Genomic DNA, 20,659 nt, shown 5'->3' on the forward strand with positions numbered 1-20,659 from the left:
TCAAGATCTCCATTGACAAATCTTTTGAAGTTGAGTGAGTCTTTGATTTTGTCTTTAATTTTAAAAATATATGTATGTGGTTACTTGGTTCAGCCCTCAAAAACCAAGCTCTTGATTAGAATCGAGGATTCTTGACAAGAGTAGAGGTTTGTGAGTTTCCGAGGAACAAAACTCACAATTTCGAGAGAATGCGTTATCTCGATCTTAAGGTTTTAGAATTTAGCCTATGTATAAAAATTCTATGTAAAAGGTTTGAGGTGAACCATAAACCCCTTTGATAGTGAACACCAAGTTCCTAGGTAGGAATCTTGAGAGTGGATGTAGGCACGTTGCCGAACCACTATAAAATGCTTGTCTCGTGTTTGTGAAAATGCTTCTATTAGTTTATACTTAGATGAATGTATGCTATGAATGAATACTATGCTAAGTATGTCATACGATGAATGTTTATATTCTAAGAAAATTTCAATTGCATTACAAACTAGAGACTTGCCATAAGAATGGATGTAAGCACATTGTCGATCCATTAGATGACGTATGTTTTGTGCATGTATTTATAATTCTGCAATTTACACTTGAATGTTTTGAATGTCATGCGATGCCATAAAATGCCGAATAGGTAAATCGTATATGAATGTGTCATTGAATGACATGATTAAATGAATGATTAAATTTCAAGTGTATTTCATTAAATGCATCTTAGAGACATAAGTGCCAAATCGAGGCTAGGTGAATGATTTAGAATACATAGTCAAATTATCAATCTAAGTTAAAATTGGATAAATCGAAAGAAATTTTAATTATCCTATTCACCCCCCCTCTAGGACTAGATATGGTACGAAGCACGTATTTTCATTGGGAATTTGATTAGTAGGATAGATGGTGAGATCAGTCATTCTAAGTGATAATCGAGAATCTTGAGGAGGGTTTGTTGTATATCGGGTAATGGCATTAACTGTTGATGTCTTTGGTTCCTTCGTTAGGTAGATTCTGATATTTGACTCGATAGGAGCTATCAAAGTTGATGGATAAAAGTCTAGCTTTTCGAGAATAACATTTACCGCATTCCCGCTCCCCCCTCCATTGTGGGTAGGTAGGGGTTTTGTTGCTGAGTGGGGTTTGTTGGTCCATCTAGTATGAGAGTTTTCTTATTTATTAAATTTTGTACTTGGTGCTTGAGTTGCCAACACTGATCTATAGAGTCCCCTGGTGCACCCATGTGGAATTCACAAAATAAGCTAGGATTGTACCTTGATTCTTTCATAGCTTTTAGATTCAGTGGTCGTTTCGTGAGATACTCTCCCCTTAGCAAGATCGGGAGTAATTCTGACAGTATCATGGGCAACCTACTGAAGACCTTATTTACCCTATTAAGTCGTGCTTATTAGTTCTGCCCGTATTGTGGTGCCTATTGTGCGATGAATAAAGGATTTGCTCGGAATGGATTCTGAGGTGCAAGGGTCTAGGCTAGTGGGGGCATTAGAGCCTAGGAGGTTGACGGAGCTTGTAGTCTCAGTGTTGGTGCCGGGATGAAAAGGGGTCGATTTGGTTGTATATTGTTAACCTGTGTCTCTTATTTCCATCTTCCCAATGGTACCAACTTTCTCTGTGGAGGTATCCCTGTTGTTGCCCCTAGGCTTATGAAATCAAATATCAGACCGGTTCGAATCCTGTCCTCAACCTGATCTACTACTTGTACTAGATTTGAGAAGGTGCCTATAGTATGTCCCACTAGATGAGTATAAAAAGTGTGTCCTAGTAGTGAGATAAACGTAGTGTTCATCTCTTGCTTAATCATCGTAGGCCTTACTTGGAAGGCTGACTCTTTCTACCTCTAGATGTACTCTTTCACTGTTTTCCTTTACTTTCGTGTCATCTTAGCCATGCCATTCTAGTCCAAACCCACATCCGTATTGAACCTGTAATTGTGCCAGAATATTTCTGTCAGGTCTTGCCAATTCTTGATAAGTGTGTGATCTAGTCCTAAAAACCATTTGAAAGCTGGTCCCGTTAGGCTTATTTGGAACAACTGTACCAGCAGTCTATCATCCTCGTCGTATTGGCACATTGACCCACAATACAATTTCAGGTGTGACAGAGGACACCTTACCCCATTATACTTATCAAACTCGGGACACTTGAACTTGACCGGCAACTGTGCGTTAGGATAGAAGCAGAGGTCCTTAAATCGAGTTCCGCTTATGATATTCAGGCCTTTGATTCTTCTCATTTCTCCCTAAAGAGACTCGATTTGTTGGGTTATCTTTTTTTTGTCTGTCATACTCTTGGCCTCTATGGCCCTATATTCATACTCGTCATTAGGAATAACCACAGGGGCGGTCGATTATGTGGAATTTAAAACGAGGGCCCCTGGTATCCCAACACTATGGGTGGCAGGGTGGTCTGTGGCCCTTGTGGAGGTTATTCGGGTAGATCCTGGTTTGACCCTGATGCACGTTGTTGTATTGTTTGGGCCTGTATAAAGTTGGCTTTGACTAACACGGCACTCAGCATCTTTTCTTGCCTCTTAGTAGTTTTCAATAATGTTGCAATCTTGCTTCAATATTTGATATTTTGGCCACTATAGGCTATGTTGCTTCAGCTGTACTAATGGTAGTGGTTGAAGATCTGAGAAAATACAGAGACACCTCGGGCTGTTTACATTTCTTTCGTTTAGCTACCTGTAGGTACAAAAGACTAAGTGTTACTATCTTGTTTACAAAAAAAAAAATGCATGATGTTTTATTAGGTCGGGTAAAGTTATTTATTATAAAATAAATGAATTTTTAAAGAAAAATGGGTTTCTCAACGTGGAGCCGGCATCAACGTTGAGTTTGCATTAGCACGAAGTTGGATTGTGTATTTTTGAAAAATAATTACATCAGCATGGAGCTGGCATCAACACAAAATTGGCATTAGCACGGAGTTGACATCAACACGGAGTCAACATCAGCACAAAATTGGCATCAACACGGAGTTGGCATCAGCACGAAGCTGGATCATGTATTTTTGAAAATAATTTTATCAACACGGAATTGGCATCAACATAGAACTAGGTCGCATATTTTTGAAAATAATTTCATCATCACAGAGCTGGCATCAACATGGAGCTAGGTCACATATTTTTGAAAATAATTACATTAACACGGAGTTGGCAACAACACGGAGTTGGCATAATATTTTGAAAAATGAATTACATCAGCACGGAGCTAGCATCAACATGGAGTCAGTAAAACATTTTGAAAAATGAATTACCTCAGCACGGAGCTAACATCGACATGGAGTTGGTACGACATTTTGAAAAAATCAATTATTAAAACAAGTCGAGGTGGAAAAACATATTTTTTATTGTCCTCCAATTCAATTATACAAGGGCATTTTTAAATTACATCATTTCCTTAAATATACGTAGTCTATTATCCTCGTATCAATAGGGCAAGATCGTTCTTAGGCACCGACTTTGATCAAGAAATGCAATTGACGTCCTTAAATTTTATTTTTTTTGTCTTGAATTTTTTTTATTTTTTGAAAATATATTTTATTGGAAAAAGATTGAATTCATTTGAGTTAATCGGTCGGTTGTCAACCATGTAAGATCACATATGGCTCATGGACTTAGTTCAGCTCGAAATTTGATTGTGAACCCAGTTCAAAATGGATATGGGCCAGGGACCCAGTTTGAATGGATACAGGTCATGGACCCAATTTGAATGGATACGGGTTGTGGACCCAGTTCAAATGGATACGAGTCATAGACCCGGTTCGAGTGGATACGGATCGTGGACTCGGTTCGAATGGATATGGGTTGTAGACCAGATTTGAATAAAGACGAGTCATGGACTCGATTTAGAGTAGATACGGGTTGTGGACCTGATTTGAATGGAGACGAGTTGTAGACCCGATTTAGATGGATATGGTCGTGAACCCGGTTCAAATGGATACGGGTTGTGTGGACCCAAGTTTAGTGGATACGGGTCATGGACCCAGTTTAAATGGATATAGGTTGTGGACCCGGTTTGAGTGGATATGGGTCGGGGACTTGTTTGAATATATACAAGTTGTAAACCATTCGAGAAGGATATGGGTGGGGCTACAAGATCAGTTTGATTTGAGAAATTCCATATATATATTTTAAATAGTTAACAGAAGTCTCGAGCGTATTAGATCCCACTTGTCCTCAGATCTCGGGGCCAACTTGATTGGTTGGATAACCCCTCACGATTGTGTGAAGCGCAATGGGCCCGCTTAAGACACAAAGCCTTAAATTATTCTAATTTGGCTCATTGACGAATGATTTTTTTTTTACATCATTGGCTAGAAAAACATGCTTCGTTTAATTTCCCAAAACTTGGGATTCCCTTTTGAAGGTTCAATTATCATTTAAGCGAGGGTGGGAAAACCCAATGACAAATTTGTCCTGTGCTTATTTCCTTAGTTCAAGATTCATACTAGTCTGTGGTTGGAGCACGAATAAAGCTATCTTTGTCTTATCCGTCTTTTACGCATGTGTAGGCATCCCATTTTTACACTCACCTGATTAATCAACACGTTAACCCGATTGCAACGGTTCCCCATGATGGATGATCATTCCAATGCTTTATTTTAATACTAGATATATTTCAGAAATCCGGATAAGGTATCTCGAACTAATAAAACTATAGAAATCATGCTACGCTAGGAAAATATAACTTCAAAAATATAGAAATCATCATCTTGCAAACAAAAACAAACTTTACGATAAAAATCACTAAAAAATGACAAAATTATCAAAATACCCCTAACCTAAAAACATCCCTATAGCCTATATTACGTTTAGGAAAATCCTTTCAAACGCATAAAATAACAAATCGAAATCAAATAAGTCATTTCGTCAATTTTCACAGAATTTGACAAAATTACAAAAATGCCTTTCATGAAGTTCATGACCATTTCGCACAAATTTTTTTATAAATGATAAAAACTAAAACTCCCATTGAATTTCTTATGAAAAATCAATTCCAAAACATCCTAGAACATAAAAAACCGACTTCAAACGGAAAACGTCTTCTCCGAGGGTAAAATGATAATTTTATGATTTTAATAATTAAAAATTCTGAAATTAATAATTAAAGTATTAATTAATGTAAAGTGAAATCCTAACTAAAATTAAAATCAATCAAGTAAGACTAAAGTCAAAAACTTAAAAGCCAATCAAGTAAGACTGAAGTCAATAAATTAAAGTCAATAAATTAAAGTCAATCACGTAAGACTAAAGTCAATCAAGAAAGACTAAAGTCAAGATATTAAAGTCAATCAAGTAAAACTAAAGTCAAAATATTAAAGTCAATCAAGTGAAACTAAAAGTCAAAACCTTAATAGAATTCTAATTAAATAATAACTCTATTTAAAACAATCCTAATTAGATACTAACTCTATCTAAAACAATTCTAATTAAAATATAACTCTACCTAAAACAATTATAATTAAACAATAACTCTTTCCAAAAGAATTATAATTAAATACTAACTCTATCAAAACAACCACTTAAAAAATCTATAAATATGGGTCCTTACAACATATTTTCGTATCCAAAAATAAATCCTAGAAAAAGTAGGTCCAAAAACTCCCTTAACCTCCCATAAACCCTAATTTTGAAGCCTCAACTCCTTACCTAACATCCATACCCTAACTTTAGCTCAAAAAATACCTAGAAACCCTTCCAAAACACCCTAGAAATCTATAAAAAAAAAATTAGAAAAATTCAGAAGGAGATACATTTTTTTGAGATCTGAAACGAATCAGGTGATAGAACGAAGCGATGAGTGTTGTACAAAGAACCATTCTACCATATCTGAGGGAAGAAGATCGTTGTCTTCGTAAAGGTAAAGTTTTAAATTTTTTTTATTGATTAGGCCTTTTTAGCAATGTAGTTCTATTTGAGAATTAGTAAAGACCAGCATTTGTCGAACAGGGTTGGTGCCTAACACCTTCCAACCCTGTAATGTGATCCCCAAACTCAGTTATTTTTTAAGTAGATTAGTTATTTTTATCCATTTAGAATCGATGATCGATTTGTAGACCGTAATAACTAGGTGACGACTCCCAAACCTCAAAGGTCAAAAGCGGATCCGCGCACCCCACGGATGTAGGGCGCTTTTAGTGGCGATTCCACTGGGGTGTTGACTCATTTTTATTTGGATTATTTTTTTGGTTTGTATTATCCTTTATTAGTACCTTTTCATTCAATTTTGGATATTTTGAATTTGGCATATAATTTTTCTTTTTGGTTCAATCTAGAATTATTTTGGGATGACCCTAAATGAAAGACTCAAATTGACATAAATTGATGATGGAATTATGGTGATTGGAATGTGAGTTATGGATTTTTTTGTTTTTTGAAAAAAAAAAAATTTAGATGATTTTGTTTTAGCACGTTAATAGGCATAGGCGACGAGTTGTAAAAATAAATTATTTGTAAGTGATGTGGTAAGAAATAAAAAAACTTGCCTTTTTTAATGTTGTTCATGATGAAGAGAGGATTTCAAGAAAAAAAGTCAAAAAAAAAATCAGAAAAAAATATTTTTGCTTTTGGTGCGCCGTTAGGGAAAAAAAACATTAAAAAAATTATTTAAAAAAACTTTAAAAAATTTTAAAAAAAAAACGTTAAAAAGAAAAAAAAAGTTAAAATAAAAAAAAGTTAAAAAAAAAGAAAATTATAAAAAAAAACGCTAAATTTTTTTTAAATATGAACAAAAAAGTTAAAAAAGAAAAAAAAAACTTTAAAAAAACAACATTTGAAAAAAACATTTAAAAACAAAAAAAAACGTTAAAAAAAAACATTAAAATTTTTTATAAAAAAACATTAAAAAAATTTATAAAAAAAAGGTTAAAAATAAAAATAAAATAAAATAAAAAAACGTTAGAAAAAAAGAAAATTAAAAAAAAAAAGTTAAAAAAAACAAACAAAAAAAACGTTTCAACAAAAATTAAAATAAAATAAAATAAAAAGCGTAAAGAAATTAAAATTTAAAAAAAATATTTAAAAAAAAACTTTAAAAATAAAAAAGAGAAAAAAAACGTTTAAAAAAAAGTTTAAAAAAACTTAAAAATAAACAATAAAAAAATAAAAATAAAAATAATAAAAAAAACAAAACAAACAAAAAACATTAAAAAATATTAAAAAAAATGTGAAAAAAAAACGTTTTAAAAAAAATGTTTAAAAAAAGTAAAAAAGGTTATAACTCCTCATTTCTATAATTATCAATTTACAATCAATTTAATGTTCACAGAAATCTCAAATTATTTTGAGTCACCTAAAATGATCCCCAATTAGACCATAAGGAAAAATTTTGTGCCTATCTCAATGTTTGATAATGATTGATATTATTTGCATGTTATTCTAATTGATTGATCATCATTGCTCTTTGTTTCACTTACTAAATTGATTGCTATTAGATATGTAATGATCTTAATTGTTATGCACTTTGATGTGCATGTCTTGATGTGGATCTCGATGCTATAGATTTTATGTGATGTTCATATTTTGATTGGTTTGATCTGGCCCATGGACCCATTTATTTGAAAAAGGTCCCGGGCACACCCCACCCTGTTTTGCACACACCACTGGCATGTTTATTACTTTGCACGCTTGCATATCCCAATATAGCCAAAGTGGCACTAGTGCATGGCCCGATCTCCTCAGAGATGCGACGTCATTCATAAAAATCACAACTCCAATCACGTACCTTAGGGTATATTAAACTGGGACATCAGTACCGTCCTATCAGGTGACTCTGAAAGGTATATCAATGCACCCAGATTAGAACGTCTTGAGCCTTTGACCTATTGTGAGCCACATAGGCACATGTCCCGATTGCCAACGTAGTACTAGTACGTGGTCGATCCTCTCGTGGGATGCCAAACCATTTATGAAAGCTACAACTATTGACCCGTACCTATAGGTATATTAAAGATGATCCAAATACATTAATTGCACTTCTTGGTCAAAACCAGTGCTTAAGCGAGATCCTGCTCCGATGTATTACGATACTAGGAGGATAGACTACGTCTATTCTAGAAAAGAGATGATTTAAGAATGTCTTTGCTCAAGCATCGCACGCCACCTCTGATCTGGAGATTAAACTGGCTGCTTTTGACTTCAGAGAAGTGAGTTGAAGTTTTGGATTATTACTTATACGGTATATCAAACCATGTCACCACGTACCGTATGATTAAGTATACTTGAGAGGTATATAAGTGTACTTGGGCAAGGGTAACCAGATAAAAATGCATTGCATGTAGTAAGCTTAGAGTCTAGAAACCTTCCATATAAGTTACGATTCTAACTTATCGTGGGTATTCCTGGGTTGTTTATTAAATGAGACCTTATGATTGATGAAAGTATGTGAATGATGTATGGTATCAAAATGTATGGTTGTCCCCAAGGATAAAAAATTTTACTTTTGAAAATTAAAATAAGTGCACCGACCCAATAAAGAATCCATTTTTAGCAATGATTCATGATGACCCAATCCATCTCGATTTAACAACCACGATAGTCGACCATTTAAATCAAAATGGTATTCAAACTTTTTTGCTGAATTCGGGTTTCAATCCATTTTAAAAAAAAGATTTTCTAAATAAAACATTTTTTCCAAATGAAAAAGATTTTTCAAAAAAAATATTTCCAAAAAAAATGAAGGAAAAATGATTTACAAAAGATCTATTTTTTAATGGACCTTGAAAATTTTCTGAAATATGTTTTTCTAAAGAAAAAATGATTTTTATAAAAAAATCTATTTTTGTAAGGACTTTGAAAAATTACTAAAATGTATTTTTCTAGAAAAAGAAAAAAATGATTTGCAAAAAAAAAAAATAGTTTAAATCAAATTTATTGAAAGTTGTCATTCAATGAAAATATTATTTGTCAATGATTTTTAATAATTTAATAAAATCATCATTGCAATGAGTTGTTTAATGGATTGGTGCACAAAATTTAATAAAATCTTAGGGTTCATTTAAAATGTTATCAAGGGGTAACACTGATATTGATAATCCACATTTGATGGGGTTATAAGGTTATCATTGTACGTAAGCTCAATCGTTCATCATCTAGTTAGGATTGTAAATCCGGTCAATTAGAACAAACGTCAATATCAAGTCAACAGTCAGAAATGATATCAGAATTCCTCAAAATTATACAGTTATGCCCTGAAGATCATAGCGCTTCAGTCTTACCGGTTGTAAGCAATGTCTCAATCCTCAGTCATAATCAAGTTCGTTGTGGGTAGTCTTGAGTTTTCATGAGTCATTTGGGTTAGCTCGAGTCCTTTTTTTTCCAGCAAGGTCATGTCTTCTTTTCGAGTCGACTCTTTTTTCTATTGATTCGAGTTAGTTTGTCTAGTCATAGAGGTGACTGTCGCCCCATCTGAATTCGATTGGATAAAGAAAATTTTTGAATACCTCGAGCGCATTAACGAATTAACTAATAATCTAGCTTCAAGGATATATTCTTCTTCTGAACAAAAAGATAAGAGTCGGGCTCAAGAAAGCAAAGGTCATTGACCTTGGAATAAAAAATAATTCCTAAAGAAATTCAAATAGAAACTATCCTATCCCTAGAGGAACACAAGGGTATAATAAATTTTCTCAAAAATTTCAAAAGACTTGTTCGCGTGGGCCTATGAGGATATGTTAGGTGCAAGCTTGGGTGTTGTTTGACATAAATTAGATATTGGCTTGATAAAATAAGATCAAGGAAGATGTTACAAAATGTATCAGTGCTGGACTTCTCAACATGGTAGAGCTCCCAGAATAGATTACATTCTCAGACTAATGAAATGGTTGAAGCGAAATTGATCTCTGATAACAGCTCATACTTAAAAGCCGAGATTATTACTCTATATTCAAAGTTTAAGATTTGACATCATCTCCCTATTATCCTCAGATTAATAGAGCGGTTGAAGCAAGCAACTAATAAGAGTCTCAAAATAACCATTGTGAAAATGTGTCAATCGTATCAGGATTAATCAGAGAAGCTACCATTCACACTATGATGGTACAGAAACAGTCTTACCAGTTGAAAGGGAATTCCATATCTCAAGGTCTTGATCGAAAATCAATTGTTAGAAATAGACTAAGTTCCTCATTGGGTACAAAGAACTGAACCTGATTGAAAAAAACAACCTAAGAGTTTTGTACCACGTGTAAACTTATCAGAGAATAGTCATCTGCACGAAGGTCAAATTTCACCACTTACAAGTTAAGGATTTAACCATCAGACTTCGAAAAAAATTGACCACCCTTCCTCGACCATAGGAGGAAGTCTGAACTTAATTGGAGAGATTCATCCATAAGTAATGAAACACTACTTTTGAAAACCATCAGATTTCAAAGAAAATCAAGTACTTATTTTTGACCCCAGAGGGAAGTTCAAACCTAATTGAAGATATTCATTCGTTAAGAAAATACTACCTTAAAAAATTGTTAGATTTCAAGATCATGATAGAATTGAACTATCAGAGTCAACCAACCTTGACCACATCAAGCGGTACTACATTTAAGGAAGTCATCTTTGGCCGAATCAATTTTCCTGCTACCCAATTCAATATCTCCTTCCTTAGCCTTTTGTAGCCTTTTAAAAAAATTATGTCTTTTCCTTTCTCAGCCCGATCACCTAACCCAAGGGAAGGAAGATTCGAACTACGTCTTGGTCTGATACTAAAATTTTGAAGTATGTAGGCAACCTGAGAAGTTACTTCAGGCCCGACCACATCAAAATAAAAAAATAAATTCCCCGACAAAGAAAAAATCTAAAAAGCAAAAAATTCAAAAGAAAAAGAAATATCATCCAAAATGGGAAAGAAAATTCAAGAAAAAAGAAAAAAATTTAAAAGAAAATGTCACACAAGGAACATTTAAATTTTTGAGCCTCAAAATCTCTTTCTTTTTATGTCTAATCCTAAGCCTACCTATGAAAGTCCTCCTAAGTATCGTGTGAAAAAGTCAAAGATGGTAGTAAAGCATGATCAGACAGCAATTCCATAAGTTCAGATATTAAAAAAAAAAAAATCCGCTAGGTTGAAAATCTAAAAAGTGCGACTTAGGCAAAAATTAAGGCAAGCTCACAAGGGTTAAAATCCGAAAGGATGATCTTGACAACAATTAGAGCAGAAGAAAAAAAAAGGAAAGCTCGCTAGATCGAAAACTTGAAAAGGCGATTTAGGCAAAAGTTAGAGCATGCTCGCTAGTTTGAAAACCTAAAAGGACAATATAGGTAAAAGTTAGAGCAACAAAGAAAAATAGAAGAAAATCTCAAAAGGTTCGTGTTGAGACATCAAAAGTCCAAATAATTAAGTTCAATACTTAGCTTAAACCAAGCAAATAATCAGAAGTCACAAGTATCTTGTCTACGATCGATTTGAAAAATTTTGCTTCCCCAAGTGAATCAATGAAGAGAAAGGTGAATTCTATGATGAGTCTCAAAAGGAAATATTTTGTTCTCTTGAGCCTGACTCAAAATCTTCAATAAAATTAATCAAAATTAAAAGTTTGATCTTTATTGCGCTTATGGTAATCAAATATTTCAAACCTTCATACACAGGACACCTTCTTTTTTCTTTTATATGTAGTTTCCCACTTATAGTAAGGGTATTTTTTTTTTAATTTTTGTATGATGAGTTCAATTATCTCCAATGCCATCTTTTCTATCAAACTAGGGGAATTTTATTTTTAAGGTTGAGCAATATTAATTCTAAAGGATAAAAGGAATCCCAAACTTAAGGTTACCCTTCTGATAATAATTTTTCAAAAAACCCTTGAGGTTCAAAAGAAATAAAAACTCAGGTTTTAAATTCATAAAACTTTTTTTAAAAAAAACCTTGAGATTCAAACAAAAGTTTTCCTGATCTCATTTTGATTTTTGCCAAGAGAATAACTCATTTACTTAAAATAGGAGATAGGGCATTCTTTCATTCCCAGCTCCATTCATTCTTATATTCGATCATTTTCTTCCAGATTCATTATCTTCCAGATTTATTCATTCGTTCCCCGATTCAATCGTTTTTCTCCAGATTCATTTTAATCATTCTTCTCCAGATTCATTCATTATTTCCCAAAATTCATTTATTCCTCAGCCAGTTTTGCTCAGTTGCTACCAAGGGTTAACTTGGATTTTGCTTAGTTGCTGCCAAGGATTATCTTGGATTTTTCTCAGTTACCACCAAGGGTTATCTTGGATTTTGCTTAGTTGTCGCTAAGGGTTAACTTGGATTATGCTCAGATACCGTTGAGGATTTCTCGGAATTATGCTCAGTTACCGCCGAAGGTTTTCTCGGAATTATGCTCAGATACCGTCGAGGGTTTTCTCGAAATTATGCTCAGTTACCACCGAGGGTTTTCTCAGAATTATGCTTAGATATCGCCGAGGGTTTCTCGGAATTATGCTCAGTTACCACCGAGGGTTTTCTTGAAAAAATGCTCAGATATAGTCGAGGGTTTCTCGGAATTATGCTCAGTTACCATCGAGAGTTTTCTTGGAATTATGCTCAGATACCACCAAGGGTTTTCTTGGAATTATGCTCAGTTACCGTAGATGATATCTCGAAATTATGCTCAGTTACCGCCAAGGGTTTTCTCGGAATTATGCTCAGTTACCACCAAGGGTTTCTCAGAATTTTGCTCAGTTGCCGCCAAGGGTTATCTTGGATTTTGCTCATATTATGCTCAATTTTTTTAATTTTTACTTAGTTTCACACAGTACACACACTCACACTTGCACTTTTTAGTCAGGAAAAATTCTCTAAAATTCAAGGATCTGACACCGTCAGTGAGAGTTTGCGCACAAGAACCAGACAACCTTTTAGTTCAGGGAGAGTTTTACCCTCAAGGATCCGAACACACTGACGAATTGCTAAATCAAGCTGTAAAATGAACTATCACTAACTTTGGCATTCGGATATCACACTATCTACCAAAATAGATTTTCTATCTAATTTGCTTCAACCCTCTGCCAAAGAGGGACATCTGTAGACACCCCATTTTTGCACTCGCCTGATTAATCAACTTGCAACCCGATTGCAACGGTTTCTAATGATGGATAATCATTCCAATGCTTTATTTTGTTATCAGATATGTTTTAGAAATTCGGATAAGGTATCTCGAGCTATCAAAACTATAAAAACCACGCTACGTTAGGAAAATATAACCTCAAAAATATAGAAATCATCATCTTGCAGACAAAAACAAATTTTACAATAAAAATCACTAAAAAATGATCAAATTTATCAAAATACCCCTAACCTAAAAACATCCCTAAAGCCTATATTATGTTTAAGAAAATCTTTTCAAATACATAAAATATTAAATCGAAATCAAATAAGTCATTTCGCCAATTTTTACAGAATTCAACAAAATTACGAAAATGCACTTCATAAAGTTCACGACCATTTCGCACATTTTTTTTTATAAATGATAAAAACTAACATTCCCATTGAATTCCTTATGAAAAATCGATTCCAAAACATCCTAAAACATCAAAAATCGACTTAAAACGCAAAAAGTCATCTCCGAGGATAAAACGATAATTTTATAATTTTAATAATTAAAATTTTCGAAATTAATAATTAAAATATTAATTAATGTAAAGTGAAATCCTAACTAAAATTAAAATCAATCAAGTAAGACTAAATTCAAAAACTTAAAAGTCAATCAAGTACGACTAAAGTCAAGAAATTAAAGTCAATCAAGTAAAACTAAAGTCAAGAAATTAAAGTCAATCAAGTAATACTAAAGTTAATCTTAAAGTCAATCAAGTAAGACCAAAGTCAAGATATTAAAGTCAATCAAGTAAGACTAAAGTCAAAATATTAAAGTCAATCAAGTGAGACTAAAAGTCAAAATCTTAATAGAATTTTAATTAAATAATAACTCTATTTAAAACAATCCTAATTAGATAATAACTCCATCTAAAATAATTCTAATTAAAATATAACTCTACCTAAAACACTTTAATTAAATAATAACTATTTCCAAAAGATTTATAATTAAACACTAACTCTATCAAAACAATCACTTAAAAAAATCTATAAATAAAGGTCCTTATAACCTATTTTCGTATCTAAAAATAAACCCTTCAAAAAGTAAGTCAAAAAGCTCTCCTAACCTTCCATAAATCCTAATTTTGAAGTTCCAACTCCTTACCTAACATCCATACCCTAACTTTAGCTCAAAAAACACCTAGAAACTCTTCCAAAATACCTCAAAAATCCATATAAAAAATTAGAAAAATTCAGAAGGAGATACTTTATTTTAGAGATTCGAAACGAATCCGATGATAGAACAAAGCGAGGAGTGTTGTACGAAGAACCATTCTACTAGATCTGAGGGAAGAAGATCGTTGTCTTCGTAAAGGTAAAGATTTAAATTTTTTTTATTGATTAGGTCTTTTTAACAATGTAGTTCTATTTGAGAATTAGTAGAGATCGGTATTTACCGGGCAAGGTTGGTGCCTAACACCTTCCAACCCCGTATTGTGGTCCCTAAACCCATTTATTTTTTAAGTAGATTAGTTATTTTTGTCTATTGAGAGTTGATGATCGGTTCCTAGATCGTAATAACTAGGTGGCAACTCTCAAACCTCAAAGGTCAAAAGCGGATCCGCGCACCCCTCGGATCGATGGCGTTTTCAGCATGGATGAGACATTAACTATTATATCTATGCTTTAAACATGAATGAGACACATTCTATTTCATTTATGCTTTAAACATAGGTGAGACACATTTTTGTCTATTCATGTTATGAACACAGACTAGAAAGAAATCTAGTTTCTACAACTCACAAAAATTAGTTTCTTGGCCCCTATTTTCAATGTCCCTCACTTTTTTCCCTTGTCACTCATTATTTTTTTTTAACATGATGCAATATACCCATTCCTCCCCTTTTACCTAAGGCGGTGGAAAAGGAAATTGAAAATAACTAACTAGCACCCTATGCTTTTAACAAATGTGCCTTTTTGAGCTTACAATTTGGACTTCGAGGCTCGACAACAACTTAGATGAATACAATTTTGTTCGAGGGTCGATATATTCTTGGAAACTTGTGTCCTAGATTTGTCTAATCGGGAGCATGCATGCAACTAATAGGTGGGTTTATGACTACCCGATCTTCAAATCTCGAGGCATACCAAAGTACACACATCGTTGGTTGGTGATCAGATTTGATGTGTTCATCCTCAACACTTGAAATAACGATGTCAAGCTGTAGAATTACTAGGCATCGATGCTAGATATATTGAGGGTGGGTGACTTATGCAATAGACTATGCTCGCAAGTGCTTGTGCATTTTTATTCATTTTTTTTTTCAATCGACCCCCTTACAAGTATGTAATAAAAACAAAAGAAAGTAAATATTATAACATGTCATGCGTAAATAAATAAAGAAAAGAACATAAACAAAAAACACAAACAATGTTAGCAAATCATATATATATATAAATTATTTATTTATAACAATGATTGGGTTGATATGAGGGTTGAACACATGGTCTCCGACAGAGTCACCAGTTGTAGATATGTTATTCTCGACTACGAGTACCACTTTTACTAAAGATTGGAGTTGCCGCCATTCATATTGTAAAAAGGTGTGAATGGTTACCTAATGTACATTTTAAGGAAAATTGTCGTCTTTGAAGTTTAGTGACTCTCGTTCAGATAAGGTGCTAATCAACATTAAGATCGGGGTAAGCGACTTGATTAGAGAAAAGGGAAGGTGTTAGGTACCCTTTTCTCCCCACCGAGTGGTGGTAACCTCAACTCAAGTCGGTCATTTTTGGATGAAAATACAAAATAAAATAAAATGTCACGTGTCGATAACTTGTACCCTAAGTAGGGATTTACTATCAACTTTAGCTTTTAAAGATCATCTCATCGATGGAGATGATCTGAATGGGCATATCCTTGGAAATAACACATTTTGAAAAAGTGTTAGCTTCAGTTATAGGTCCATTCTCTTGAATTAAGAAGAACCCGAACACCGGTTGCCATCAAACAATTTGATGGGTTAAAACGATTTTGTTTTGAAAGTAGTTACTGTAGACACCCCATTTTCGTACTCGCCTGATTAATCAACTCGTTATCCCGACGGTTCCCAATGATAGATGTTTATTCCAATGCATTATTTTGTTATCAGATATGTTTCAAAAATACGGATGAGGTATCTCAAACTAACAAAATTGTAGAAACTATGTTACGCTAGGAAAATATAATCACAAAAACGTAGAAATCATCATTTTACTGACAAAAAGAAGCTTCACGATAAAAATCACTAAAAAATTATCAAATTACCAAAATACTCCTAACATCAAAATATCCTTAGATAAAACAACAAATTGAAACCAAATAAATCATTGCACCAATTTTTGATAGAATTACGAAAATACCCCTCATAAAGTTCACGACCATTTTCCACAAAAAATTTCATAAATGACACAAATCAATATTCCCATTGAATTATTTATGAAAAATCGATTCTGAAACATCCTAAAACATCAAAAACTGATTTAAAACGCAAAAAGTCATCTCCGAGGGTAAAACGATAATTTTACAATTTTAATAATTAAAAATTCTGAAATTAAAATCTAATTAAAATTAAAGTGAAATCCTAATTAAAATTAAAGTCAATTAAGTAAGACTAAAGTCAAGAAATTAAAGTCAATCAAGTAAGACTAAAGTCAAGATCTTAAAGACAATCAAGTAAGACTAAAATCAAGATCTTAAAGTCAATAGTCAATCAAATAAGACTAAAGTCAATCAAGTAAAACTAAAGTCAAGTTATTAAAGTCAATCAAGTAAGACTAAAGTCAATCTTAAAGTCAATCAAGTAAGACTAAAGTCAAAATCTTAAAGTCAATCAAGTAAAACTAAAGTCAAAATCTTAAGTCAATCAAGTAAAATTAAAAGTCAAAATCTTAAAGTCAATCAAGTGAGACTAAAAGTCAAAATCTTAATAGAATTCTGATTAAACAATAACTCTATTTAAAATAATCATAACTAAATAATAACTCTATTGAAAATAATGCTAATTAAAATATAACTCTACCTAAAACAATTATAATTAAATAATAACTATTTCTAAAAGAATTATAATTAAACACTAACTCTATCAAAATAAGTACTTAAAAAATCTATAAATAGGGGTCTCTACAACCTATTTTCGTATAAAAAAATAAATCCTAGAAAAAATAGGTAAAAAAACTTTCCTAACATCCCATAAATCTTGATTTTGAAGTCCCAACTCCTTACCTAACATCCATACCCCAACTTTAGCTCAAAAAATACTTAAAAACCCTTTCAAAACATCTTAGAAATCTATAAAAAATTAAAAACATTCAGAAGGAGATACTTTGTTTTGGAGATCCGAAACAAATCTGATGACAGAACGAAACGAGGAGTGTTGTACAAAGAACTATTCTACCAGATCTAAGAGAACAAGACCGTTGTCTTCATAAAGGTAAAAGATTTAAAATTTTTTTTATTGATTAGATCCTTTTAGCAATGTAGTTCTATTTGAAAATTAGTAGAGGCCGACGTTTGTCAGGCAAGGTACTAGCCTAACACCTTCCAACTCCGTAACGTGATCCCCGGATTTAGTTTCTTATTTTTCATAGATTAATTTTTTTTTAATTTTTTAGAGTCAATGTTCAGTTCCTAGACCGTAATAACTAGGTGGCGACTCCCAAACCTTAAAAGTTAAAAGTAGATCCGTGCAGCCCGTGGATAGAGGGCACTTTCAGTTACAACCACTATACTTTCAATCAAACCGATGTATGATCTACCAGAGATAGGGGAGGGGGAGCATTACATCTTAGAAGATTTCTAATAATAAAAATTAAAGAGAGGAATGGGACAGTAGAATAATGATATAGAGAGGGTAGAGAGAGGGGGGAGGGTATGAATTCCTTTAACTCTACCTAGAGGCCTTAGTTTTTTTCCTTCATTTCTTCTTAAGTCTTTCTTGAGTCCTTAGTAAAGTATGAAAATATTTCTTTTAAAAGGTAATGTGAGAATATGAACTAGAATAATAAAGAGTTGAGAATAGATTCTATTTTTTTTTAGTTAACCTTGGATACCTATTTTGAAAAATGAAAGGTATTTATAGGGATGGTGGGTTACTTTTAAGGGTAAGATGGGATGAAAAGTTAGAAGAGTAGAGAATGGCATGAGGTTTAAGGGTAAGGGGTGTGAAATTTTAGGTAAAGATGAGAGTATATGTGGAAGGGAGGTAAATGGATAGTTTTTTATCCAAATGGTTTGGATCCTACCCAACCCATTTGGATTGAGTGTTTGATGAGGTGAAATGATAGGGTGTTTAGTTAAACGAATATGATTGAGTATTAGGTGAGATGAGAAGGTGTGGTACTTGATTAGAAGAATGAAGTGTGTAAGGAGTTAGGTGTTTAGGTTTTTGGGAGGGTTAAGGGGATAATGACATGTGTCAAAAAGAGTATAGAGATGAAGTGTTTAGGTGGGTTGATTGGTTGGAAGGAGTGTAAGGATGTCATGTGAGAATGGGTTGAGGATAAATGATGAAGGGAGGTGTGGGTTGGTGATTGTGTTAGAGAAAAAATGATGGATTAGGTTTATCACATGGAGGGTGAGGGGTATGGGTTGTGATGTAAGTTGGTAGTTGTGTTAAAGAAAGGTGATGGGATAGGTTGGGTAAAATGATATTTTGAGATGTGAGTTATATTGTGACATGTGTCCATTTGATGATCAAAAGTTGATTGATTGATGTGAATAATGGATTGTGGGTAATGGTTTGTAGATTATGAATGTGGGTTTGAATTGATTTGGACTTTGGTGTGTTGGGCTTGGGTTTTAGGCTATTTGAAATTGGTTAATGTATGTTTAAGAATGAATTTTTGAGGGTGGGTATGTTTTGGGATTTGGGTAATATAGAATTAGATTTAGGCTAAGTTGGATGAGGTGAAGAGTGATTTTTAGGAATTAAAGGTTGGTGGGCTTTAATAGGGTTTGGGGTAGTTTCGATATCGAGGGTGGAGCGGTGAAAGGTGAGGGAGGTGGGGGTACGACAAGTCTTTATTGTGGGTCCCTTAGATCTTTAGGAGTCTTAGGAGCCCTCAAATCGATAAAATGACATGTTTAGGCGATTTGGGCTTTTTAGGCCCATTGGCAAATTTTATTGAAAATATGATATTTTTAAGCCGTTTTGAGTGAGAGCCCGTTCAAATTGGAGTGTCTATAGGCATCATGGTGAATTTTTTTTCTTCTTCTCATTTTCATCATTTATCTTATATTTCCTTTTGATTTTCTTCTTCGTTCCTCTTCAGATTTGGGGGAATATGCGATTAGATATTAGGGGGATATGTGGAAGGCTTTTTTCTTCGTTTCTCTATTGGATATGGTATGATTATGTGTGTGATTGAAAATGGATTGTATTTGGGGGAGACAAAGATCGTTAGATTTTGGTTTTGTGTTGGTTGGGTTGGAGATGAAAAGTTTTGCTTACATATGGAAATTGGATTTGATTGTGTTCGGAAACTAGTAAAATGCACGTTTATTGTATGTGAATAAGTTATTTGATTTCTCTGTTAATTTAAATAAAATTGGAAAACCTATTGAAACACGGTGTTAGTAAATACGTTGTTATTTTATATTTTTTAAATTAAATAAAAAGTAAGTTCTTTTTTAATTTAAATATCAAGTGGAAAGTTTTATTGAAACATAGTGGTAGTAAATATATTGTTATTTTCTATATTTTCAAAATCAAATAAAAATTAAGTTTTTTTTTTTTTTTTTTAAATTTAAATATAAATTGAAAAATCCTATTGAAACATGTTGTTAAATAAGTTGTTAATTTTTGTATTTCTAAATTAAATAAAAATTGGATTTCTATTTTTAAAATAAATTAAAAATAAATATGGTAAAAAATTCTTTTTGCTTAAAAATTGAAGAGATCTATTGATGCGTGGTGTCAGAAAAAATTCTTAAAAATTGAAGAGTCCTTTTAAAACATGGTTTTAGCAAATATGTTGTTATTTTCTATTTTTTTTTTTAATTAAATAAAAATTTGGATTCTATATTTTAAAAGGTGGTCATAGTAAATAATTAATTAGGTTCTTATTTCATTTTTTTTACATTAAATAAAAATTAGGGTTTTATTTTTTAAAATAAATATTGAAGAAAATTCTTATTATTTTTAATGAGGTAGAGGATCTCCATTTTCTGACGTGGATGGGTTTCATTTATTATTATTTTTTTTATGAGTAATGCTGGGGTGACATTAGAATTTTCAGTGATTCTCACATTTTTTTACGTAAAGGTGCACACATAACCATTTTTGACGTAAAGGTACACTAATAATAATTCACATTAATTAATTAATTAATTACATAAATAACCTTTTAAAGATAAATATCCACTTGAAAGACAACTTTTTAAGAATGAAAATAATAGAAAAATTAGACCAAAAGGCATCCATTTGCCACTTATATATAGATCATATTATGTGGCTTTTACATCATATGGCAATTTGTAGATGTTGTTAGAAAGAAATGATAATGCAACAAAGTTGTCAAAACTGAGATCCATGTGTACCACACCAAGTAAACAGCTTCAGTATGAATGGAGATAAAGTGGATGTACCACAACAACTTATAAAGCA

Source organism: Akebia trifoliata, chromosome 2 (genome assembly GCF_017979445.1).
Source record: "Akebia trifoliata isolate Shusen 1 chromosome 2, ASM1797944v1, whole genome shotgun sequence".
NCBI lineage: Eukaryota > Viridiplantae > Streptophyta > Magnoliopsida > Ranunculales > Lardizabalaceae > Akebia > Akebia trifoliata.